Source organism: Rattus norvegicus, chromosome 7, assembly GCF_036323735.1.
Source record: "Rattus norvegicus strain BN/NHsdMcwi chromosome 7, GRCr8, whole genome shotgun sequence".
In the NCBI taxonomy this organism is placed as follows: Eukaryota; Metazoa; Chordata; class Mammalia; order Rodentia; family Muridae; genus Rattus; species Rattus norvegicus.
The window spans coordinates 94518813-94546805 of NC_086025.1; the positions used below are offsets into that span (position 1 = coordinate 94518813).

General features: G+C 40.3%; 2 long non-coding RNA genes across 5 annotated transcripts in view; one reads left to right on the forward strand and one right to left on the reverse strand.

Moving 5' to 3' along the window:
- LOC120093668 (uncharacterized) overlaps nt 1–27993 on the forward strand; it is a 265733-nt gene that overhangs the window by 25245 nt on the left and 212495 nt on the right. The window lies entirely within an intron of this gene.
- Nucleotides 1–27993, reverse strand: part of LOC120093667 (uncharacterized) — a 48145-nt gene that overhangs the window by 12154 nt on the left and 7998 nt on the right. The window contains exons 2-3 of one of the 2 annotated variants that reach the window (XR_005487149.2): nt 13085–13214; nt 8607–8773 (exon numbers count right to left, since the gene is read on the reverse strand). This is a non-coding gene — a long non-coding RNA (uncharacterized LOC120093667). Of the gene's footprint in view, nt 1–8606; nt 8774–13084; nt 13215–27993 lie in introns of those variants that run through there. The other variant, XR_005487148.2, reaches the window with a different exon arrangement.

Here is a 27993-nt window from a genome sequence, read left to right on the forward strand (position 1 = left end):
AATTGGAAAGAAAGAAATCAAAATATTACTATTTGCAGATGATATTATAATGTATTTAGGTGACCCCCAAAATTCCACCAGAGAACTCCTAAATGTGATAGGCATTAATTCTTATGACAGCTTTTTTTTCATGATTCTGTCATCCAGATTCCCACTGAACACAATAACAGATGAATCTGTTGTTATACTTGAATGACTGTATTCTTGTTTATTTATAAATGATCATAAATTCTATTTAAAAATCCAAACATTAGAAGAAAATAAAATTCAAGATAAAACACTAATGAGACTCATATACTTTATTTCTCTTCTAAAGAAACAAGAATGGCAAATGGTGAGGAAGTTACTCACCTTCCTAACTGACTAGATTACCCTCTGAAGCATCTGTGTTAGTTTTCAATGGTGTGGTCAAATACTCGACAAAAGAAACCTAAGAAAAGATGGAGTGATTTTTGACTTGCTGTTCAAGAGGATGCAGTTCATGATGGTTGAAAAGATATGGGGGAAGGGGTGGCGGGGTACTGCTCACATTTTATCTGCAGTTACAAAATAGAGGAAAGCTATTATTAATGCTTAGCTCCCCCCTCCTCTTATTCTTTTATTTATTTACTTATTTACTCTGTGTGGGCACATGTATATCATGGTGTGGAAATGAACTCAGAGGCCCACTTTCTGGAGTTGGGTCATTCCTTCTTCTCCATGTGTTCAGGGGTCTGAACTCAGGTCATTAGGTTTGGCAGTCAGTGCCTTTAAACTGCTGAATTATCTAAGCAAGCCCCACTGTATCCTTTCCATTACATCGGGGACCCCAGCCCATGGAATGGTACCACCCTTGCTCACAGTTGGACTTCCCAGTACAGAACTAAATTTAGAGGTTACCTCACAGAAAAGCCCTGAGATTTTCCTTCTAGATGGTTTTAGATGCTGTTTCAAATGACAGGCACCAATAGTCATGGAGCATCTACTTTTTTTTCATAGCTCAACAATATTTATTTGCTATTGGATATTGAAGAACAATTAAAATGTTTTTTATCCAGTGCTGAAAAATAGTTTATTGACATAGGGTCATGGTCAGTTTCAGATTGCCAGTGAGATGAGAGACTACTGAAAAAGGTGTTACTCCCCCTTCATGTATCTAATGTCTTCCTTGGTATTCAATAACTTTTATTGGTTCCTACCAATATACTCTTTGATATGAATAAATTACATGATTCACCTATATGGAGCAATTATGTATACTATTTTCATTGGGATTGAGAAACAGTTGTAGGGTCAGTAATAGAGAGGATCTCACTGTCATGACTCCTGGAGAAGTAATCCACATTAGTCTGCTACTTTTAGTCCTTCATTTTTCTTTCTTATTCCCATTTTCTAACATTTTTGGGATGTCTTTGACAATTAGAACATTGTTGTGATTCATAACAGACTTAGGTTATAGGCATATTTAACTACAAACAAACAAAAAGAAGAGGTACATGCAGACTATGTCCTTTGAGGTCTGCTTTTTTTGTACGCTGCTTAGAAGAGGGAAGGAAGTTCAACTGAGACTCTGAAGCCAAGACATAGGAAGGGGGAGCTGAGCTTGGCACCAGGCACATGAGCAGCCCCCTGTGTAGAGCTTCTATTACATTAGGGCATTTATATCTTCATGCCACAATTTCCTCACTGGTAAAATTGAGTCAAAATTCATCCATTTATTCATACAGTAAGCATTTGCTGAGCCCCTATTATATATCACTAATATAAATTATTTAATGGCTTGAAACAAAATGGCATGTTTTAAAAAGAAGACAAAAACTTTTTTTTCCATTCCCTGGTGATGACTTTAAAGTTTAAAGTCCCATTATTGGTCCATTAACTGGGGCCTTTATGGTGAAAAACATATTTTATTAGTTGGGAGTTAGGTTGTGAGAATAATATGCAATAACATTCACTGCCCTCAAAATGCCTTAAAAGTAACATAGAGTGTGATTGAGGTGGTTGGCACCGATTTGCTCAGTGGTCTCTGGGAAGGGAAAGTTTCAAATAAAATCCTGTGCACAATGCCTTGTATGTACCAAGGACTCAGAATTGGAAATGATCATTTTCTCATTGTTAATGAGGGCTTTTAAGCTGAGACTGGAAAAACATCATGGGATAATTGGTGTTTCTTTAATAATTAGTCCATTTCATAATGAAAGATAATAAAATCCACTCAACTGAATGTACACACACATACACACACACACACACACACACACACACACACACACACACACACACACACCTCTCCTAGAGATCTGACTGCCTCTGCCTCCCAAATACTGGGATTCTACTTTATACACCAACACTGCCCAGCTATACACTTTTTTACCTATGCTGTTGTGCGGTTGAGCTCAGTCTCAGGTTTTGCATTCATTTGCTTTTGCTATGGAAGCCTCAGGTCTCCTTCTATTCTGAAGGAAAGTTTTGTCATGAGATCCCATCCACTCATGCTTTTCAGAAGTCTCCACTAAGATCATTGATGTGTCAGAACAGAGGCAAAATATGGACCTTGGTTCTCCTGGTTAACTGGTGACTAACACATGCAAGATACTCTTAGCCACCAAGCCTTGTGTTAAAATGAAACCATAGGGAAAATCACAATTTGCTTTCTGCTTATTATTTGGTTCTTCTGCTAAGAACAAAGTCCACAATTACAGGACAGTGCTGTCTGGACAGACTTGACTTCCATGACTCTGATCTTTGTTGAGCGGAGAATAAGTACACAGTGGGTGACTTGATTGATGACCAAACAAAACAAAGGACTCATGCGGTCTGCAGGTGGCTATGAAGCCTGAAAAGGCTACAGTAGCATGAAGAGTATATGGTACAGGCTAACTGTTCCCTTCCCTAGCCTTGTGAATTTGTTTTTCCACTTAAAGCCATCCTCGGTGGCCACCAGGAGACCGAGTCCTAAGAGTTAAGAACAATAGAAATTTCAACAAAGAGATTTTAGGAATAGACTGACCCTGAGAAGTAAGAGAAAGGCAGTTCCTGCTTCCTTTCCCCTGCAGTATCTACAAAAGTAGGTCTTTGTCTCTGGTAATTGCACATTAGGGAAAACCACTATCAATTTAAATGTACCACATTTCAACCTAGGGACAGACTATTTCTATCTGAAGGCTAACATAATGATTCCCTCAAAGACCCAAACCTACTGATTCAATTACTCTAGGAAAATATTTGAAGTTGAGATAAGTTTTCTTTTAGAGCTTATTAGAATTTTCCTGGATTCCGAAGAATGCAGGAGAGCAACACAGAATGAGTAGTTACAACCCAGGGACAGAACCCTGTTCTGCCTCTCTCATCTAGGGCGGGGCATATCTTCTGTTTGGAAATCAATCCACAAATTTTCAAAAGCTCAAAATAATCTATGTCAGTGATCCTTCTAAGAGCATATTTGGAAGAAGCAGTGGTGAAATGTCAGATTTTATAGACAAAAGGCCAGATATCAAAGCAAGATTTCCATACTAACTATCAGATTATGACCATCCAGAATCTGACACATGGTGTCTCACACAGGTTAGACCTGAAGCCCAAACAGTGGTTATTTGTGGCACCTTACATATGTGGCCCCCTTTAAGAGAGACAAATTATACTATAAGACTAACTACCCATTCAGAAAGGGTGATTGCAAATACAGTTCACTGATGATAAGCTCACATAATTACCCATTTAATAAAATAACTTCCACTTCCTCTCAACGGTGGGACTCCATCTCCAGGAACTTGCACACAAAGTTTTTATGATCTGTTTCAAAATATTCTCTCATTTTAGTATTGTGTGTTTAGTGAATTTTTCTACCACCTAAAGCATGGGCCTTCTATTACATGTTATTTTGTAAACCAAGATTCAGTTTTCTCCTTGAACAACAAAACAAGTAGCCATCACCAGAAAAAGAAATGTAAACTAAAAGAGAATGATTTTAAAAGGGGTTTGTTTCTCATCATCATTGCCTTTCAGTCTCAACAAAAATGTGTTAAGGTTGTGAGAGGGTTATATATTTGAGTATGTATGAATGTACCACTTTAATTCTCTTTGCTCTGGCAAATGTCTTTGAACTGTGGAACACACTCTCAGATAAAGTGAGTGAAGGGTAGTAATGATGAAGATGAAGGGAACCTGACAATGAATGGGAGTGTTGGTGTAGAGGAATTTTAATCCAGCAATATGGCTGCTTTGGCAAAGGATCACATCCAAAGATATGATATAGCTGGAATCTAGACATTTCACCCACCTTTAATCCCTCTGGCTGGAATACAGACATGCCTTTTGTACATACCTTTATTCCCCAACAGTGATGTCTAATGAAGGGCAGACAAAGTGATGAATCAGAGAAAGATTTGCACAGAATGAGTCAGTTATGTGAGATGTTTATTCTTTCTGAAGGTCTCCTGCATTGCAGGATGTTTAGCAATATACTGGGGTTTGAGGCAAGTGGACCAGATGGAAGAACTGGCAAGGTGAAAGCAGGTTCAAAACTCTGGAAAAATTTAGAACTGAGAATGGTATGTGTGGAACTAGCTCCCTGCCAAGCTCTATCTGCCCTGGAACAGGTAACCACAACACCCCATTGAGAGAGTCATGGCAATCAATCCTGTAGGGACAACACCTGAAGTCTTCTCCCTGCAATTAGAGTATCCCTAACATCTCCGACTGAGCCAGTGGGAAGCACCTACCCCTGAAACTCATCCCACCCCAAAATGTTTATAAGGTCTCTATTCACATGGAATAAAGTTGCCCAAGAATCATCTGAGGGTAGCTGTTTTATTGAGCTGTAGCACTCTAGGGAAGAGTTTTCTCTCATAAAGCATTTATTGCTGGACCTTGAATCTACCCAGCAGGTCAGGCTTGCACCCCTGCTTGCAGTTACTTGCTGTCACTTGTTGTCAGTTATTGCCATTCCCTGACACTTGCTCCATGGTTCACAACCACTGCACTGCAAAGGTAGCAAGAGAGATCCCATCTACGTGCCCTGCACAGGTTTTCCTTAGTGAGCTGTAATACTTTGACCTTCCAGCTAGACCAAAACCCTTTGGAATTTTTCATTCTGGTCAGGCCAGAGAACCTCAGATTGCATCTGCCTCCTCTTGAGTAGCTTGCAGGTGGCCTTCAGGCACCTCACAGCTGTGGCAGACACTCAGGTCAACACTAGGGCTCTGATTCCCAGAAGCCAGTGGTGGTTTCCATTCTGCACATTTTGACAAATGACTGGCTATCTAAAAATCACGAGATGTCCACTTCAGTGGAGACGAGAGTCACCCTGGTTGAGAATGGTGTTCTAAGACAATCTGGTGACTGTCTTACCAGCTGTCAGTTCTCAATTAAACTTTATTATCCCCATAGAAAATTGTGACTTCCTATTATGATGTTCAGCAATCATATGACTCAAGTTCAAGCTTCAATGATACCTAGTTGCTTTTGTTTTCTCAGTCAAATCAGGTGTATAGGTCTTGAAAGCCCTAACTCAAGGAACTGCCTGAACTAAAGAATTCTCAGTTAAGACTGGTTCTGAAAGTAACAAATACTTTTGTATATCTCAAGCTTTCTGGGAGGCATGCTTATATTAACCAGACTCTTATCTTTTATTTGTAAAATCTATGAGCTGTAGCCTGCCTAAATTAATTCAATTTTGTTCAATTTCTTCCGCTCCTGACATTAGCAGTCCTGGCTCAGGATTTGGTTATCCTTTCTCTAGAAAGATGATGTGTTCAGATTGTCTCTCAGCTAGTGTTAGGTTTTGTAGATTATAAAGTATTGATTCTAATGGATGAAATGATAACGAAATGCATTTTATCTACCTTGAGGGTCCAACAAGCCTTCAGACATAGTGCAGCTAGGATGGGGCTGAACACCTTTCCATTCTCTCAAAGGTAGAGGGCTCCTTGGTTGAGTCTTACTAAGTGGTCCTCCCATTTCTTCTTCTCTAGCAAAATATCTATGTGTTTCCATGAACCAAAATTTTAATTTATATTCATAAAAATCAAATCTTGTAAGTTTCCCCAAGCAACATTTGGACAAAAGCTGTCTAAGTTTGGGGTACTAGGGTCAAAGTCCTCTAGAGACTATGGGGGAATAAAAGAGGGGTAAGAAATTTTGTGAGGAACTAAGATCCTTTGAGAGAGGAGTCATGGTCCGAGTATGTAACGCATGACACCACAACCTTATCAGTATATTTTACCACTTGCTATTTCTAGTTTTTCCAAGCATATTTTGCTCTGCTGCCATTTACCCAATGAACATGTATTGAATATCTGTGCTACACTTTTCTTAAGACACAAATGTGGAAATTCTATAACAGCCTGAGAGCCTCAATGGCTCCCCAATCCTGTTTAATTAAATTTCCTTTACTACTTGTCAGTGAGGGTCTTAATTCTGGGTCATTTCTCTGGACTTGTGGTGTGCTCAGCTCAGATGCCTTCTGCTTTGCTGACAGTACTTCTGCCTATCATTTTCTCCTGCCTTGACAACATCTATCTACTGAAGCAAGGCTGTCAGAATCAGAGGTGGCCTTTTCCAGAGTACAATCTCACCTAGTATAAACCAACCAGTATAGTTCTCACAAGAACATTAGTGTTGCTATTCTCTGTTCACCTGCTTTATTACTGAATTTTGGATACATGATCATTTATTGTTTGGAAAGAACAAAGGGAGTGGAAACACTCACTTCCATTTTCTAGCTAAAATATTCTGAGAAACTTGCCTCACATTCACATTCTTGACCAGCAGGAGCCTGAAATTCATTTTCAGATTAAAGTATCCCACCATAGAGCCTGGACACAGAAGCCCAGAAAACAGATCCAAACTCCACTCTCCTTAGTGGCTTGGGTTTGAAAACTATGCAACCTCACCTCCTAACATTTCTCCGATTGGGTATGTGTGTGCCAGGCAAACTGGAGGACTTTTCACTCTTTAACACGTTGTTGCTGGAAGTCATGTTCAACGAGTTTTAACAAACTTATTGAGATAACTGTATACCATGTGACTCTCCCATCTAAAAGCTATAATTCGATGTTTTATTACAGTTAGAAATGTGTTATCATTGCTCTAGTAGATCTACAATATTTTTTATTCTAACTGGCATGCCATAACCATTAGCTATGAATATCTTAACCCACCCACCTGTTCAAATCACTATCTTATAAACTTACTGTTGACTTACTATCTCCTTGCATCTGACTATTTTCGACATTTCAATACATTGAATTATATAATATGATTCTTTCTTACTGACTTCTTTCATTTGGTATGATGTTTTTAAGTTTCTCCAAATTATAGCACTTTTCAGAATCTCATTCTTTTAAATGTGAAATATTTTATTATAAGAATATACACTTTTGACCAGCACACACTCTTGATTCAACACTGTTGAAAAAAATCAGAGGCAGGCAAATTTCTTTGAGATCATGGGTAGCCTGGACTACATTGTGAGTTCTAGGACAGCTAATGCTATATGTTGAGTTGAGATACTATCTTAGAAAGACAGAGAAAGAGAGGGAGAAAGAGGGAGGGAGGTAGAGGGAGAAGGAAAGGGGGAGGGGAGGAGGAGGAGAAGAGAGAGAGAAAGAGAGAGAAAGAATATGTATCTTTATCTATTGCGTGGTCAAAAGAATATTTGTATATAAATACTATGTAAGCATATATTTTTATGCATATATGCCAGTATATTTTAATCACCAGAACAGATGATAATTCTATCTTTCTTTTCCTAAACAATTTCTTAATAATCTGTAATATCCCATAGCTATGCAAGCAGGGCATAAAGTTTCTACTTTCACCACATACTGACTAACACTTACCATTATTTTAATCCATCTTGTCCCTAGTGCATGTTAAGAGATTTCATTGTATTCTGATTTGAACTTACCTAATGACCAATCTATTTTTAACCCCATTTCAAACCCAGGGTATTTGTCTCTCTTCACTGGAGAAATGTGCAGTAAGACCTTTAATCTATTTTTAGTCTAATTATCTTTTTATTGTTGAGTTATAAGTTCCTTATTTATTCTAGGCCTTATTTCCATATCAGATATGCTTAGGAAAATGTTTTTCCCACTCAGAGATTTGCCCTGTACAATCTTGATAGAGTTCTTGGAAGTACAAAGAGTTCAGTGTTGATAAAAAGTCCTGTTAATCTGCTTTTGCCCCTTGTGTTTGTGCTTTAGGTATAATGGAATCAATTTTGCCTAATCCAAGGTCACAGGGAATTATTTTTGTATTTTCTTTTAGAGGCTGTAGTCTTAGCTCTAACATTCATGTCTATGATCTATCTGAATCAGTCTTTATACACATGAATGGTCCAACTATATTCTACGTATAGATATCCAGTTGCAACTCTTCATTGAAAAGAAGCATTTCCTGCTAAGTGTTTTGAAGGTTCCTGTTGAAAATGAATTGAATGTAAACCTATATGAACTTATTTCTGGGAATATAACTTTATGCTCATTATTTAACTGTCTTTTATACCTTTTATTAAGCGTTTTCTTTGATAATTTCATACTTGAGTTACAATAATGACAGAAGTCATATGCATATTGAAATATAACTGTCAATGACTATTGACTTACAGTAAATTTAAGCATATCTTTTATAGTTATTTAATTATTCATTTATTTATTTTTGAGTATGTGCTTGTGTGCTTGGCTCACATGTGAAGGTAATACAATGACTTATGGAAGTTCATTCTCTTGATTTACTTGTGGGTTCTAGGGACTGAATTCAGATCATCGGGCTTGGTAGCAAGAGTCTTTACCTACAAAGAAAGGTTACAGCCCTTAGAGTAGGTTTTAAAAGAGAAAATCTAAGTACTCAAAGTATGATCTTCATTGGGTTATTCTTGGCTAATGGCTACTATTTTTAAAGTCTAACTTTAGGTGACGCTTTCTGGAAGAGCCCTTCCTTCCTTCCTTCCTTCCTTCCTTCCTTCCTTCCTTCCTTCCTTCCTTGCTTGCTTCCTTTCTTCCTTTCTTTTTTAAATAAATAAGTGTATTTATTCACTTTACCTCTCAACATTTGTGCCCCTCCTCCCAGTATCCCCTCATTCTTCCCTCCTTGTTCCCTAGTCCCCTCACATACTACACCTCCCCTTCCCCCACTCCCCAGAACATCAAGTCATTTCAGTCCTAGCCACATCCTAGTGCACTAAAGCCAGACAAGGTGGACATGTTAGGGGAATGTGATCCACAGGAAGGTAGGCCACAGTTTCAGGGACAGCCCCTGCTGTCCTCATTGGTCACCTGCATGAAGACCAAGCTGCACACCTGCTGCATATCTGTGGAGGAGGGGATTAGGTTCAGTCCATGTTCACTTTTTGGTTGGTACCATCTCTGAGAGCTCACAAGAGTCTAGGTTAGTTGATTCTTTTGTTATTCCTGTGGAGTCCCTGAATTTGTTACCTGTGGCTTCCCTTACTCTAACTTTTGCCTCAATGAGAAAAAAATCCTGCAGTGACTTATGTACTTACTTATGTGGGGTGTGTGTGTGTTTGTGTGTGTGTGTGTGTGTGTGTGTGTGTGTGTGTGTTAATACCCAGTTTGGGGGGTCTCCCTTCATAAAGGAGAAGGTAAAGGAGAAATGGAAGGAAGAGCTGTGAGGGTGTAGTGGGGACTGGGAGGTAGGCTCATATTGGTATATAAACTGAATAAATTAATGAATTAAAATGAGAAAGATGAAGGCAAGCACCAGAATTCATCATAAACTCGGCTTTCAAAGATACTCAGATACTATCATAATGTTAATGTGGAAAAAAATAAGCATTAACAAGCTACAAAGGCTGTCTTTCATGTGAAGCAATGCAAAGTTGTCTTAGACACGGTGCTTTTTACAAGATCTTTGCTGAGTAAAGGAGGCAAGGGGAAAGACAAGCGGGAGAGCTGCGGGGTCCTGCTGTGTGCACACAGGACTCCCTCCCTGTATTACAATGCTTGCTGAATGTGAAGACATTGCTCCATCTAGTGGTTTTTCTTAACACACATGTCTCACAGCTTCCTCTTGCAGGTCATCTTTGACAATACCGGACAGACAGGACGCTTCAGTTTACTAAAGGTTAGATAAATTTTTGTCTTTCAAGAGTTCCCAAGACGGCTGGAATTATTTCCAAGAATTATTTATAAAGCATAGACACAAATGAAGACAAAATGGCGGACAGAGGTGTCCTGAAAAAACTCTTTTACTGCTTCACATATCTGGAAAACCTTGGATAGGTTTCACGAGAGAATACTGTTTGTGAATTCAAGAGAGACAACCTCTAATAGCTAAAAGAGAGAAGAACAAGAGGGCAGTTAGGAGCTACAGCTCAAGTCCAAATAATTCAAGTCAATAGAAACAAAGATCATCAACTCAGGGTCAGTTTTGATTAATTGGCATTTCTATATTTTATGGTTTTCAGTTTGTTACATTTTGAAAGCCTGGTAATTTTTTTTAATTAGATATAAAACATTGTAAATGTTAACTTCTAAGAAGCTGTGTCCTCTACCTCCAAATTAGCACCTTGAAACCTAAACCCAGATGGGAGACCTGTGGGAGTTGAAGCCCTCTTGTAAGGCATTAGTGTTCGTACATAAGGTATCACATACACACACCTTGTCCCCCTTTTTGCCACATTAACAAAGTACTATTTCTGGGTGGTATCATAAAGTAGTCTCCATCACTTAACCTGACAGAGACTTTGCATTTACACTTCCAGTCTCTAGAACTATGCTGGATATGTCTCTATAAGTCTCCTTTTTTATGATAGCCTGAACAGATAAAAAATATTGATGTACTTGCCTATAAATATTCTAAAATGTCATTTACTCAGTTCTGCTATGTGAAAGTAACTTTGGGTTCTCTTTTTAAATTCCCATTTTCAGGTAGCTAGCACCTGTAGAAAGTGTTTAGCTTAAGAAAAGTACAGAACACCCAAGATACAGTCCACAGAACTCAAAAAGGTCAACAAGCTGAAGGGCCCAAGTGAGGATGCCTCAGTTCCACTTGGGAGGGAGAAGAAAGCTACCACAGGGGGTGGGTGTGGGGGACAAATGAGGGAAGGGGGATGGTGGAAGGGAGAGGAACATGATCTGGTATTGGGTGGGGGAAAAGGACTGAAGCCTTGAGGGCCAGCAGAAAGAATGAAAACAGAGGATCTTGGGAGGAAGGAGGTTGGGAAGACCTCCTAGACTGTACCAGAGACTTGGGAAGTGAGAGACTTTCAGGACTCAAGGGGGGGGGCCTAGATGAAAGGCCCTACAGTGGGTAGAGGAAACTTATTCAATCCATCTTCAGCAGAAAGACAGGGCATCAAGTGAGGGATGGATTTGCTATCCCACAGCCAAAGTTTTGACCCATAATTCTACCTGTCCGAAAGAAAGGCAGGGATGGCAATGGAGAAGAGCCTGAGGAAAAGAAGGTCAAAAGACAGGCCCAAAGTGGGTTCCAGCTCAAGGGGAGGCCCCAAGGCCTGACACCATTACTGAAGCTATGGTGCGTTCACAAAATGACCTACTATGATTGCTCTCAAAAAGACCCAACAAGCAGCTGAATGTCAGATGCAGATATGTGCACCCAACCAATGAACAGAAGGTGCTGACCCCTCTGGTTGAATTAGGGGAAAGACGGAGGAATCTAAGGAAAAGGGCAACCCTGTAGGAGGACCAGCAGTCTCAATTAACTTGGACCCCTGAGATCTCTTAGACACTGGACCACCAACCAAGCAGCTCACACCAGCTGAGATGAGGTCTCCAATATATATGGAGCAGAGGACTCCCGGGGTTCAGTCAGAAAGAATTCACATAATCCTCAAGAGACTGGAGGCCCCAGGGAGTTTAGAGGTCCGGTGGGGTGGGTGGGGTGAGGATGTGCTTTTGGAGACAGAAGGGGGTACGGGGGGACTGAGGAGGTATGGAATGGGGAACCCTCAAGGGGTATACTAAGAGGGGAATAAAATCTGGAGTGTATAAATAAATAAATAAATAAATAAATAAATAAATAAATAAATAAATAGAAAAACATACTGGCTTCTTTTTTCCTACTACCTTTAAGCTAGAATAACATTTTCAATTTCAAGAGAATAAAGGATGTAGAGCAGAGAGTTTCTCTACTATTCTCTCTATTCAAGAGAATAATTGCTACTTATTCCTTATAGATGTTTTCCTAGATTAATGTTTCTCTAGTGTTAAATATAACCATCTAATTGATGCAGTTTGTAGTTTAGGGTTGTTTGTTTGTTTGTTTTTTACTCAATTTTTTACTTTGGTGACTTCCATTCATATGTGATATGTCTGATATCTGATTCATAATTCACACTCAATCTTAGGGCTGTGTTTGATAATGGGATAGAAAAGCAAACATCCCATCCTTAACGCAACACACAAGGATCACTTTTAACTGTCAACTTGATGCACTCTAGAATCATCTGGGAAGAGAGTCTCTGTGAAGGATTGTCTAGATCAAGTTGACCTGTGGTAATGTCTTTTTGGGGGAGATCCTCTTGTTTATGTTAACTGATGTGAGAAAGCCCATCCCAGTTTGGGTGACATCATTCCCTAAGTTTGGTCCACAAACTATGAAATAACTAGAGAAAGATCATGACCCCTTGCCTCTCCTGTTGTTATAAACTGTAATCTGGAATTGTGAGCTAAAAGTAATTCCTTTCTTTCCTACATTGCTTTCTTTCCTAGGGTTTCATCAGAGCAGTAGATATGAAACTAGGACACATGTCGAGTCATAGGCTCATCATGGGATCTGTAATCATTTTTACTGGAAGAGAGAATATGTAATTGCAAATCAAATACAAAATACACACCTAGATTAGACAAAGTAAAGAGAACCCTTTTATGCAACATGACCTCTGAGCCTTTCACAGGTGATAACAATCTCTTGTAAAAATGTCAATACACGTTCAAGAATTTTTATTTTAATTTTCTGATATTTCAATGATAATTAAATAACCTTTACTTTAAGATTATTTTAAAATATCAATATTCTTAAGACTTACTGGTAAATTTTACAAATTCTGGTTATACTCAAATTTCCATGATGTCATTGAAAAGATACAGAAGTCAGGGAAGAAAAATCCAACCAATACCTGTGATCTTACAAGCCTTGAATTTCACATTTACTCCATCCTATTGACAGCAGCTCTTCATCTCAGTTTCTTTAACTCCAATGCAACAGGAAACGTGAGTTTTCAGGGGCTGTGTGGATCGTGGTTCAAACTGTGAGGGAGTGATGAAGCAGAAATCAGACCTTGTGTAAACGCTGCTCTGAGCCCTGAGCTGCCCTGCCTTGACCTCCTGCTCCTGCTGTTAACAGCAGCTACAGAAAGCAGTAGCGTCAGCATCAGCAGGCATGCACCATCAGCAACAGTTTCTGTCATTCATAAGTGCTGGCTTTTAAGAGATGAGAATCTTCCCCCAGTGAAGAGAAGTCTGAGACCCTTAGATCAGTGTCACGCAGTTCTCAATAAGAATTCAGGTTTAAACTCACACTTCCTGATTGATTGGAGGTGGTGCAGTCAAGCACGCCTTGATTAATGTTAATGATATTATGCAAAACTAGATCCTTTGTGTACATCAGCACTTGATAATTCTCAAAGGAAATCGTTGGTTATAATCACTTTAAATCAATCACATTAAGGGATGATTGTTTTTGCTATTAATGCACTGAAGCATGAAGCCCATTTCAGTATTTATTCTATTAGCTCCCTACTGGTGGACATCTGGTTGGCTCTGAGTTACTTGCTAATTCACACATAATGCCTCCTGCATTTCGGCTCTTCTTATAGAATTTCATCACAAGCAAATAACCACCACACCTGAATTGAACTAATAAATAGTCATTTAGTATATCGCCTAAGACCCACATTTTTTCTTTTTAAGATTTATTTATTTATTTTATGTAAATGAGTACACCATCACTCTCTTCAGACACACCAGAAGAGGACATCAGATCCCATTACTGATGGTTGTGAGCCACCATGTGCTTGTTGGGAGCTGAACTCAGGACCTCTGGGAGAGCAGCCAGTGCTCTCAACCCCATTTCTTTTTGAAATCCTAACTGAATCATCTCTCTACCCCCACATTTCTCTTTGGAATCTTCTTGTTTCTACACAGATGTTAATTGTCAGAGTAGACTTCATGGTTCAGGCCAAGGCTGAAGTGGCAAACAGCTGTACCCATGATGAGGCTGTGCTAAGAGGATAGAGAGAAGGCCCTGAACTACTGAGTTATACAACCAATGGCAGCTTTGTATGCAACTCCATCCATGTATCCCTGAATACACCCCTGAAAGAGCCTAACTAATGCCACTGGGATGAATGCAAGTGTATGTGCAGATTTCCCAGATGTTGCCAACTTCTCCCTCCTAGTCACTGAAGAGTTTTAGCTGTGGTAGTAGTAAGTTACATGGTTCCCCTAGCATGTTTTGGTAATCACACTTTAGATTTTATTTCTACTATTGTGAACATAGTGCTTAAAAGCCATTTATATTTCTTTTATATTTCTTTTGTATTTCTAACCTCCCGTTTAGTTTTTAGGTTTTTCAAGGCAAGGTTTCCCTGTGTAGCCCTGGCTGTCCTGAAACTCACTTTGTAGACCAGGATGGTCTTGAACACAATGTGACACCCCTGCCATTTTTTCCCCTATGCTGGGATTAAACTTGTGTGCAATCACACCTGGCTTCTAACCCTATATTAAATGAGGATATTACCTATTCTATATCTTAGAAGCTTCTTGCACAATAAAGGAATTACTATGTGGCTCATAATATGTATTAAATATACGTTTTCTATATTAATTTTTCGAGAATTTCATAAATGTATATAATACAGTCGTATCTACCCTTATTTCCCTCTCTAAGTTTCCCTATATCCTACCCAATACCTCTCCTCCTAACTTCATGATTTCTGCTTCCTCCCCGTTCTCCTCCTCCTCCTTTTGGTAACTCACCAGGCCTGATTAGTGCTGCCATATGTGCATGGATGTGGGGCTGTCCACTAAAGTTTGGGAAATCAATCTGTAGCCAGACTTTCATAAAATGTTTCCCTACCCGGACTACCACCAACTGCCAATAGCTCCCAGGAAGCGCTGGTACCTAGAATCCATCTCCATTATTTCTAGGAATTTGGCCTGGTTTGAGCCCATGTAAGTAAACACAGCCAGTGTTAGTTAATGATTTGCAATACCTGTCGTGTCCAGAAAATAGCATTTCACATCGCTTCTCCTCCCTCCCATCTTTCAAATTCCATTCCATTCTATGATGTTCCCTGAGTCTTTGGGGAGGGAGAGCTGATAGCAATGTCATATTCAGACCTGAGCATTCAGTCTTTTGTTATGAGCGCTGTGACCAGTTTTGTGTCTTTGGACTGGGAATGGAATTCTGGACCTCTGGAAGAGCAGTCAGCGCTCTTTAAAGCTGCGCTATCTTTCCACCTCTACATTTCTTATTGGAACCTTGTCATTTCCACTCTAATGTTAGTGCCTTTTCTCTGACCAAGACTGAAAGCACCACAAATCTGTGCTTATAAATAAAAAGATACATTCCAGACATTTCTTTCTTGTGTTTTTAAAAATTAAAATGTTTTTTATTTTTATTTTCTAGGTGTGTGGATATTTGGACTGCATGTCTTTCTGTATGCTATTTGTGTGCCTAATGATGTAGGGACCAGAAGATGCTGTCAGGTCCCCTAGAACTATAGTTACACATGCATATGAGTCACTAACTGTGTGGTGGCAACCAAACCTAGGTCCTCTAGAAGAGCAGCCTGTGATTTTTAACCATGGAGGTTTCTTTTAAGTTTCTTATTGCATTTTGATACCACAATGTCTTAGATTTAACTGAGTGCATTACTTTCTTAGTTTGGGTTATATTACTGTGAAAAGATACCATGACTACAGCAATATTAATGGAGGAAAACATTTAATTGGAGATGGTTATAGTTTCAGAGGTATAGTACATTATCATCATGGTGGAAAGGGTGATTGCATCCAAGCAGACATCGTTCTGGAGAATAAGCTGAGAGTTCTACATCTTCATCCACAGGCAGCAGAAGGGCACTGTGTTCCACATTTGTTGGAGTTTGTGCATAGGAAACCTCAAAGCCTGCCACCCCACCCCACCCCCCCGAGCACACATTTTCTCCCACAAGGCCATGCCTCTTACTAGTGTCACTCCCTATGGACTAAGCATTAAAACATATGAGAGGGTGGGTGCCATTCCTATTAAAACCACCACAATCACTTATATTCTTTTTTGAATCAAATTTGGGGGTTTACTTAGGAATGTTTATCCATAGAAAATGGGCCAAAAGTCACCAGTTTCTTATCTTACTTACATAGTTATACTTTTACACTTAAAACTTTCACACATGTATAATTTTTCCTTTTATAAACGATGGATCTAATTTTAACTTTTTAAAGTTTCCATACTTTCCATAATTTAAGATGCTGTAATTTTTCTTAATATCATGGAGTTTTGTGTAATTGGATCTACTTATGGATTTCCCTTCTGATCTACAGCCATGCTTGTCTTTTTCAGTGGCAGAAGACAGTTTTAATAATAGAGGTTTCAAATGGTATTTAAGTGTCATGAGTCTAACCCGCCCAGGTTCCATAGGCTCAGTTACTGTGGTTCACAGTTTACCAAGTGCTATATGTATCGTGGTCTTTTATTATTATTATTATTATTATTATTATTATTATTATTATTATTATTATTATTGTGTGTAAATTTGCCATAAACTTATCAATGTAAAACAGGACTCACCTATTTTTTAGGAGTCATGAGTCTAGGATTAGAACTGGCTTAGGGTTTCCATTGCTGTAAAGCAACACCATGACCGAAGCAACTCTTTTTTTTTTCCCCATCTTTATTAACTTGAATATTTCTTATTTACATTTCGATTGTTATTCCCCTTCCTGATTTCATGGCCAACATCCCCTTAACCCCTCCCTCTCCCCTTCTATATGGGTGTTCCCCTCCCCATCCTCCCCCCAATACCACCCTCCCCCCAACAATCACATTCACTGGAAGTTCAGTCTTGGCAGGACCAAGGGCTTCCCCTTCCACTGGTGCTCTTACTAGGCTATTCATTGCTACCTATGAGGTTGGAGCCCAGGGTCAGTCCATGTATAGTCTTTGGATAGTGGCTTAGTCCTGGAAGCTCTGGTTGGTTGGCATTGTTTTTCATATGGGGTCTCAAGACCCTTCAAGCTCTTTCAGTCCTTTCTAAGGTTCCTTCAACCAGGGTCCCGTTCTCAGTTCAGTGGTTTGCTGCTGGCATTCGCCTATGTATTTGCTGTATTCTGGCTGTATCTCTCAGGAGAAATGTACATCCGGTTCCTATCGGCCTGCACTTCTTTGCCGAAGCAACTCTTAAAAAAGACAATATTTAATTGGGGTTAGCTTACAGGCTCAGTGATTCAGTCCATTATCATCAAGGAGGGAATCAAGGCAGCATCTTGGAAGACATGCTGGAGGATCTGAAACTTCTATATCTTGTTCCAAATACAAACATGAAAAGACTAGTTTCCAGGCAGCTAGGAGAAGATCTCAAAGACCACAGTGACACACTTCTTTCAACAAGGCCACACCCTCTCCAATGAGGCCAAACCTCCTAATATTGCCACTGCCTGGGTCAAGCATATTCAAACCACCACAAGTGCCATGTATTCATGTATTCACTTACATCTTCACAAAGCCACAGTTCAATTATTCCCCAGCTTCATTGTTACCTGGAGTCTCGTTTTTGTAAGACTGGGCTTCTATGCCAACTAGGCTTCTGGGGTTTTTTGTTTGTTTGTTTGTTTGTTTTGACAGAATTTATTTTTGTGATCATTGGATTGAGGGTCCTGAATACTTGCAGGCGGCTTTCCAAGCCTGTATCTGGAGCCCATTCAACGTCTCCTTCCTTGCTAAATAGCAAGTCAACTAAAGGAGCATTGGCTCTAGGACCAGTCTGCTCCACACAGCCACAACTGCTCCAGGGTAATCATGGAGTGATCTTTGCCTCATCCTTTGGTTTATGAATAAATCACTGTTGCTGTTTTATCCCTGTTGAGAAATGCATTCGTATTTCTAAACTACAATATAATTTACTTAAGAGTCTCAATTCTCCTGATCCCAAAGGAAGATACAATAAATTGTTTTTCAGTAGGGTGTGCAAGGGGAGTGAGGAGATCCTCTCACCTCTTCGGAAAGACTCTTTATGAAGTGATGGTGATTGCACATGTGGAAGCACATTGTTGGTTGTCATTTCTCTTCTTATCACAACCCAGCGCATGAAAGAGATACCAAAGATCTGGCAGGTCCCTGAGAACAACCCACAGTATGATTTCTTAGAATATGAGACTTCCTATTTTGCTCTCAATGAAGCCAGGATATCTAGAAACTTGGCCTACTAGCTGCCTTAAACACTTTAGCCATCTTTCCATTCTTTAGGCAGCAGGCAGATCTTTCAAGTCAACAGGGAGCTGCTCTCTCACTGTCTCTAAGTTATACAAGGCCAATCATTTACCATCGCCTACTTTGTCACACACTGCAAAATGCTTTCGTGTCATTCTCCTGTGACAATGGTTTGTTCCAAGACTCATTGCTGGAGGTCTATGCTGTGGAATGAGCACAGGCTACAAATGGACCCCAGCTACAAGTAGTTACGCACAGTACCATTCCTTTCAGAGTAAACTTAGCCAGTTTCAACTCCCCGGCCACAGACATAAGTGGGAACATCCACCTTCGCATGCTAGATGCATACATTGCATAGGTCAATTTATCACGATAATAGTTTTATGAAGAAGTTTTTGCTATAATGTTCCCCTTTGACTCTGATCAATCTATTGTCTGCTTCCACTGGGAGGTGAGCACCACTTCTGTGCCCTGCATTTCTATCCTGATGCTTCTGGCTTGCTATGTCTCTAAAACCAATGGAGTCAGCTGAGTCTGGAATAAAACCTGAGAAACTGAGTTATTCATATCTTGTATATCACAGTGATGAAAACCACATTTTTTTCACTCAGAGCGTCTATGGGAAAGCACCATGTACAAAGCTGACACAGTTAAACTAGCCAACAAACAACTGTGATTTTCCAAGGATTATAGTTTAAAGGATGCGGTAAAAGAAAAGTCAATAGCACCATGAAACACTTACTCTTTACGGTACTTTTTAGCCATGAGCACTACAATTTGGAATTTTATTCCAAATTTAATTCATCAGCAACTGTAGGGGCCAAGGCACAAATGACTATTTTACTATCACCATAGTTAGGGAATACTCATAGAGTCAAGGATTATGAAGTAGGTCATGATGGGTAAAGCACTAACATCTCATGTTTCTACTACTGTCTATAGTTGCCAACTGTAATGTGCATGTGAATCTGAAGTGATTAAAATATGTATGATACTTTCAGCAGCCTTTCATCACGTCCCCCAGGCAAGCACAGAAAGATGAACTGTAGGCTTGTCCCTTACTATTGCAGGATGGCTTATGGCAGACAAGAGGAAATATTAAAGTGATAAGAATCAATGACCCTCTTTTCAGATGGACATGAACCTTGTGAGAGCAGGTCAGAAAACAGTCTCTCTTGTTCTTTGTGGTTCCTATATTAAGAGTAATGCACATGTAGCAGCTGTCTAATAGATGTCCGTGTTATTAGGAACAGTAGTTCTAAACAATGTGGAAGTGCTGTTTCCACACAATACCAGTCTAGCCATTGAATTTGCCCCAGTTCTAGCCAGGTAGGTCGACACAATACGATTCACCATGGTCAGAATTTTTATTGGCTTTAAAAGTCAGGGTGTTTACAAACCAGAATTCCGACTTTCAAATTTTCTGAACCCCCCCTTTTTTTTTAGAAAAATTTAACACAAATTCATGATTAAAATACACAATCACCTAAAAAATTTAATAATTTGATGTTTTCAGCATAGTATATTTGACATAGGAGAATGGCTGGTTTTGTGTGATCCTGTGTATGGAGACTGCATCAAGCAACACGTGCATAAACCCTATTCAGTCAATGGAAGATGATGGTATCTTAATAAATTACAAGGAACACTGGTAATTAACAACACATCTATATTTTAGATGAAAAATTATATGGAATGTAATTTTTATTAACATAGAAACAGTTCAGATGTGTGCAAGAGCAGCAGATACCTTTAATAAAACAACTGTCCCGTTATGCGCATCTTCTCATTAACTGAACTAATGGGGCACAAAATAAAGAGGGGCCCCACTTTAGGACCCTACCATTGTCTAAACCATTATGGAGATAAGCAGGACGATGATGATACCCAAAGCTAGAAACAGTATCTGTTAAAGAGTGGGACACTTGAGTCATTTCAGAACCTCTAGATTTTACATTTTTCTTTGTTTGGTTGGTTTGTGTTTGTCTGTTTTCAGGGCCTAGAATAGGGGGCCAATGATTTACTCACATATACAGCTAATAAGACAAAAATCCCACAGTATTCAAAACAGTGTTTCCTCCCATGGACACAGGTATTTGGACCACAGGGCCACTTGTATCAGTTGGCTAACTAACTGGCTGTACTAGGCAAGACCCCTTCAAGATGACATCCTCTTTAAGGGAAGAAAAATTGTACAACTTTGTGGGACATGAATATCGTTCTATAGTGCTTGTCTCAGTTTTCATGACCAGTAGAGGGCACCAGAGACCTTTGAAAGGCATTTCTTGGGCCTCTTACTATGAGCATTCAAATTAACTCAGACTGAATTAAATTATATAGATGTGTGGGGGAGGTGTCTTAGGATTCTCTTCCACTTTCTTATAAAGGAAAAAAAATACCCCCTTTTCATTACATTGCGAGAGATGTGCTGTTATGGTGTTACGTGTGAATCAAAAGAGATTTCCAAAATTCAAATGCAATTATAACTGAATTTTCAAACTTATCTCCTTCCTCCTGGGTGTGCAGACCCTCTTGGAACTCCTGCTGGGAACATTGCTTTGAAAACACTAATACGTGTAGCAAACCATGAGTGTGGCACTGGGGGGTGGGATGTGGCTGTCAATTAGCTGAAAGGGACCTGAATGATAGTAACAGATGCAGGGGCTGCCAGAGAGACAGAATTCTCTGAGGGGCACAATGGAGACTAAGCATAAGTCTACAACCCTCTGACCTCTGAGTAAGGAATTGCTCATCGGCATTCACATGCCAAAATCATGGAGAGGTTTTATTTGGTGGGTGGGAGGATGGAGAGAGGGGCTTTTTAAAAAGGTCCAATATACAGATATGTGAGTTATACTCTAGAAATAGCCTTTCTTTACTCCTATCTTTCTCCTAGCTCTGATGTCACAATGAATTTAATTACTGTTTTGTATAGCAATCATTCTTGGCACCCCTTGGACTATCTCTTTATTCCAGTTTCTGACAATTGTTTGATTGTTCAAGGGATGTAAAATGCCAGCTCTTTCACGATGTGCTAGGTTGAATATTGTAGTGATGTGAAATAATTGGTCTCATGCAAAATGTTACTATTAAGAGGTGTGGCCTTGTTGGAACAGCCTTGTTGGAGGAAGTGTGTGCTGTATAAGGTGGTCCTTGAGGTCCTATATTCAGGCTCTCCCAGGGCAGAAGAGACCCTCCTCCTGGCTACCCGTGAGATAGTCTCTCCTGACTGGATAAAGATGCAGAAGTCTTAGCTCCTTCTTTAGCTCCCAGTCTACCTGAACACTGCCATGCTTTCTGCCATGGGGATAATGGACTAACACCCCTGAAACTGTGAGTCAGTACTAATTAAATATTGTCCTTTTTTAAAAATTGCCTGGATCATGGTGTCTATTCACAGCAATCGAAACCCTAGGACAGAGGATGATATTTTTGTTTTGTTTTGTTTTCTTTTCTTTTCTTTTTTTCCAAATGGAAGGAAGGGGGCATCAGAGTTACTTTATTCTATTTGCTCCACTCAACAGTTAGAGATAAGGTGACATCTTTGCCATCATTTCTTTTTGAAAGCTCAGTTTTTGAGGGACCAAGAAAGAAAAGTCATAGCCCATGCAGTCAAGGGATCATCGGAAAAGCAGCATCCTTTCACTGAAGACGAGAAGGGGGAATCAAATGGAAGAGGAAATCAAATGTGGCCAGGAGTGAGGATTGGGATGCCTGTTCTAGATTGGAGGGACCAGTGCTGGGACAGTGCCAAAGGTTCAGGAAGAAGATTATGTTTGTGAGCACATTAAGCTTTTTACCAGAAAAGCAACAAAGTGAAAAATGACCTTTATCAAATGATGTTGCTGTGTCTTACAAGAATTAAGTCCATTGTCCAAAAATATCAAATGTTCAGCAGAATTGGGTTTGATTGAGCTCACTGTAGATGAAGAGTTGATGGACCAATTGTAGAAATGGTTTCCTATTGCACTGTTCTTGGGAAACATAGGGCATGCGATTTTCTCATCCGAGTAACCAAAGAACAATACATATCTTAACCTTCATTTTGTATTTGTGAAATCCGATATCCAGGGTGAGACTCACAGGAGAGCACTACCTCATTCAGGAAGCTTAACAGGGTTGAGGGTGGGATGGGGAGGCAATTTGGTCTAATTATTCACAATACCAGCCTAATTCCAGCTTATTTGATAGGCTCAACAAGAGATATACCAGGTCTCCTTTTATGTGTAAATGACTATCAGATGCTGTTTGCCAGCCCTAACTTGTGTCCCTTTTCTTCTGGACTCAATTTTGTAAAACACTTACCTAAGTCAGTAGGTCAAAGTCCAAATTAGAAATTGCTGTTTCTGTTTGAGTGACTTGACAGTGGAACAGGCTATGAGGAGCCAACAAAAGGACCATAGCTAAATGACTATGAAATTTACAACATCCCAGAGTCCTCCCTCTGGTAACAGCATGAAGATGTTGGAGACACAAAGATATTCAAGAAATAGACATTGTCTTCAAGGCGAAGATACATGGGGAATTCTCAAAAGACATGTCAGTGGGCCAAAAATTACTTACTACAAAAAGAAGTAGCTTATCCTATTCATTCAGAACTTGGCAATATCGCATATCATTTGAGCAAGTCTCCTGGCCACAAGGAAGGATGTAAGGAGAGGTGATCTTTGTTGGAGGTTTAGCGATGACATCAGACATGGTTTCCTAGACACTGTTGTAATACAATTACAAAGGAGAAAGCTTGTGGGCACCCAAGGTAAGGAAGCCATTTCAAAAGGAAGAAGGGATACATATATGGTGTTAAGTAGTTTCCTAGGCAGAGTGAAGGTTTCCAAGGTTTAGATGTTGCAAATCCCATAGCTATATGTCAGATATTGACGGATCTGTGGTGAAATCCTCAGACCTTACTCTGCAGACCCATTCTTCTCCATTCCTGTGGTGAAGGGCTAGTTTGTTTTGGTCTGAGTCTGTGTGGAATATAGAGTTAATAACACATGTAACTAATTCACTAGTGGAGTTCAGAGGCACCTTGTTTAGATCCTGCTTGGTAAGTTGAATCTTCTTTCTTCATACTTGACTAACATGTCACCATCAAGAATTCAGATGTTTCCAAACTTCTATACTAGTCTTGTTATGAAAGAGTTAAAGGACATAGACTGGTATCCATCTATCTACCACACATTAAGCTGTGACTGTGATAAAGAATCATCAGGAAAGTTCTAAGCAGGGGGATTATTTCATGATTTGTTTTTAATTAGGCCACACTAAGATCATGATAAGTGTTTTCCAGAGACTGAATCCAGAAGATGCAGAACCATAGAGCACTATGTTTGAAGGTGTTGGTGAGGCCTCACAGTGGGGCTGCAAGGACCCAAGGCTCCATTAGTCATTGTATTTAAGAGGCATTTTTTAAAATCACAGAACCCAGTTACTTCTGAATTTTCAATGAGGAGCAAGCTTCTATATTTCTGAAACAATGGGCAGAGTAAACTTCGGGGACTTAAGGAAGGGCAGGGGGGAGGGGGATGTTTGCCCGGAAACCGGGAAAGGGAATAACACTCGAAATGTATATAAGAAATACTCAAGTTAATAAAAAAAAAAAAAAGAGAGATTTGGAGAAGCCATTGGGAAAAAAAAAAAAACTTCGGGGACTTGAAAGAGGAATCTTAATACCCAAAGGAATAGAGAGTTTTCCCTCCATGACCAAAGGGGCTTTTTTTGCAAGATAGGGAGACAGTAAACATGTGGGGCTCACACATACATATTTGTCTTTTGTACTGGGTGGTGGTGACAGCACAGGTTTGCAGTAAGCATTCTTTTGCTCTAAAGTCATGAGCAAAATTGCAGAGTTGTCAGTGCCACCTTATCCCAACTTCCTGTTTGGGAGCTTCCTGTCTCTTCATGACTCAAAACAAGTCCCAGCTGGTATAGTAAAGTGACACTCACTCCTAGGAACCAAGAACAGGGACTGTGTAGAATACCACTAAGTTCCACTGCTAATACTCAAGGGATTGTGTGTTGGGGCAGTGAACCTGAAGAAGCTGGGAAATTCAGAAAGCCACCTATGTGTCCCTGGTTACTCACCCAGTACCTTAGAATTGATTCTTAAAGCTTTTTCTGGCCTACTGAGGCTTACTGCACCCCTAGCCCATTCTAACCCCATCATATCCCATAACTCAGGTTCTCCAAACACTAGCTACCTTCCAAACACATCTGTTTCTTCCCTATAATAAACTGCTGTTCACTATTCAACTTAGCCAGGATGCCTGCCACCTCCACCATTTCCACCTGACTTATTTTAGACTGTCATACCCAATAAAGGTTCTAGAATTAATGCCAAGTTGGAGACAACACTTTAGACCTTTGCAGTACTGTAACCAGTGCATGTCTGTTACAGCATAGCGGTAAAATAAATGTTCTAGAATTGACTCTAGAACAGGGGTTGAGTATGAAATTAGCCATTTAATCATTTGCTCCTCCCTCATTCCCTGTTTCCTTCTCTTTCTTCTTTTATTCTTTTACATTCTTTTACATAAACATGCATGGGTGTGCAGGTATGCTCATACATGCATGTTTATGTAGGGGCCACAGGCTGACATTACATGTCTTTCTCTACAGCTCTCTATGTTAGCCTTTGGACAGAATCTCTCATTGAGCCTGGAGCTTGCCAGTTAGGCTAGACTGGCCTGTCAGTGAGTTCCAGAAGTCTAAATGGCCTTTCTCTCTTCATACTATATTAAGGAACCAGTTGTCTACTTTTGTACCTAGATTCTTTTGTTCAACATGTGTACTCAGGGTCTAAACTCTGGTCTTCAGACTTGTACAGAAAACAATTTACTTACTGAATCATTTCCTAGATCTTACTTCCTTTTTTCTTTAATTTTAATTTAATACATGTCTATCAGTTCGCTCCCATGGAGTAAAACTAGCACTCATTTTGGAATAATTATATGGACTGATCAGGCTGTAATCATATATTTAGGAATATATGTATGTCTACATGTACATGGATACAATATAATAACAATTAGTGAAAAAAGAGGCTATGAATTTTGAAAGATAGCACAAGAGGGGTATGTGGAAGAGTTCGGAGGGAGGAAAAAGAAGGGGGAAATGATGTAATTATATTATAATCTAAAAATTAAAAATAATGAAACCTAGCAGAACATCAAACATCTTAAGCAAAAATGAAGAGAGCTGAAGTTAGAAATAGATAAAGCCACAATTGTAGTTGGGACTTCAACATCTTATCCAAGACAAGTGACAGGACTACTGCACGGAAAACCAACAAGTGTGCAGAGAGAAGCCACCTCACCATATGAAAGAGCTTCTGAAACCAGCCTTCACTAGGCTCATTCTCAGTGGTGAAAACACAAACACTCCCTGAGATTAGGAAGAGTCAAAGAAGAAAGCGACTTCTCTCTTGTCTTGGATAAGATGTTGAAGTCCCAACTACAATTGTGGCTTTATCTATTTCTAACTTTGGCTCTCTCTGGTTTTGCTTAAGAGGTTTGACATTCTGCTGAGCTTTTTGTTTGTTTTTAAGATTATTTTCCCTTTTTCCTGCCTTCCTCTCAATATACCCATTTTTTTGCTATCTTTCAAACCTATAGCCTCTTTTTCATTGTTATTACATTACATCCATGTATATGTAGATAAACATATATTCCTAAATATATGATTAGAGTCTGCTCAGCCTGTATAATACTGCATGTGCAGGGCTTTCTAATAGGCTTGAGCATGGTAAACATGATACCACCAGGTCTTACTTTCCCCCTTACCTCTCCCTTGCCAAACCATCAGAGTATATTCTTAAAGCTAGCTCCCAAGGTGTATTCCCTTATTTGAGCACTGACACATTTCAGAGGCTAGATACCAAGGTCCAGCAATAAAAATTCATTCTTGACAGACACCGCCGGACCCTGAAGGAAACAGACCGGATAAACAGTTCTCTGCACCCAAATCCCGTGGGAGGGAGAGCTAAACCTTCAGAGAGGCAGACAGGCCTGGGAAACCAGAAGAGACTGCTCCCTGCACACACATCTCGGACGCCAGAGGAAAAAGCCAAAGACCATCTGGAACCCTGGTGCACTGAAGCTCCCGGAAGGGGCGGCACAGGTCTTCCTGGTTGCTGCCGCTGCAGAGAGCCCCTGGGCAGCACCCCACGAGCGAACTTGAGCCTCGGGACCACAGGTAAGACCAAATTTTCTGCTGCAAGAAAGCTGCCTGGTGAGCTTGGGACACACGGAAGCAGAATTTCTCTAGAACCGGGCACGTTCTGTGTTTACCGGAAGTCCCACACCCGCGGATCCCGGCCCGCAGCAGCTCTCTGCTCCCAGACCCGGTGAGAGAGAGACCCAACCGCCTGGTCAGGTGGGCACTCCTGAGGCTGCAGAGCGGAAGAGACCACCAACACTGCTCACCCCTGCCCACATCCCTGGCCCAAGAGGAAACTGTATAAGGCCTCTGGGCTCCCGTGGGGGAGGGCCCAGGAGCGGCAGGACCACTGCCACAGACACCGCCGGAACCTGAAGGAAACAGACCGGATAAACAGTTCTCTGCACCCAAATCCCGTGGGAGGGAGAGCTAAACCTTCAGAGAGGCAGACAGGCCTGGGAAACCAGAAGAGACTGCTCCCTGCACACACATCTCGGACGCCAGAGGAAAAAGCCAAAGACCATCTGGAACCCTGGTGCACTGAAGCTCCCGGAAGGGGCGGCACAGGTCTTCCTGGTTGCTGCCGCTGCAGTGAGCCCCTGGACAGCACCCCACGAGCAAACCTGAGCCTCGGGACCACAGGTAAGACCAAATTTTCTGCTGCAAGAAAGCTGCCTGGTGAACTCAAGACACAGGCCCACAGGAACAGCTGAAGACCTGTAGAGAGGAAAAACTACACGCCCGAAAGCAGAACACTCTGTCCCCATAACTGACTGAAAGAGAGGAAAACAGGTCTACAGCACTCCTGACACACAGGCTTATAGGACAGTCTAGCCACTGTCAGAAATAGCAGAACAAAGTAACACTAGAGATAATCTGATGGCGAGAGGCAAGCGCAGGAACCCAAGCAACAGAAACCAAGACTACATGCCATCATCGGAGCCCAATTCTCCCACCAAAACAAACATGGAATATCCAAACACACCAGAAAAGCAAGATCTAGTTTCAAAATCATATTTGATCATGATGCTGGAGGACTTCAGGAAAGACCTGAACACACTTAGGGAAGCACAGGAAAACATTAATAAACAAGTAAAAGCCTACAGAGAGGAATCGCAAAAATCCCTGAAAGAATTCCAGGAAAACACAATCAAACAGTTGAAGGAATTAAAAATGGAAATAGAAGCAATCAAGAAAGAACACATGGAAACAACCCTGGATATAGAAAACCAAAAGAAGAGACAAGGAGCTGTAGATACAAGCTTCACCAACAGAATACAAGAGATGGAAGAGAGAATCTCAGGAGCAGAAGATTCCATAGAAATCATTGACTCAACTGTCAAAGATAATGTAAAGCGGAAAAAGCTACTGGTCCAAAACATACAGGAAATCCAGGACTCAATGAGAAGATCAAACCTAAGGATAATAGGTATAGAA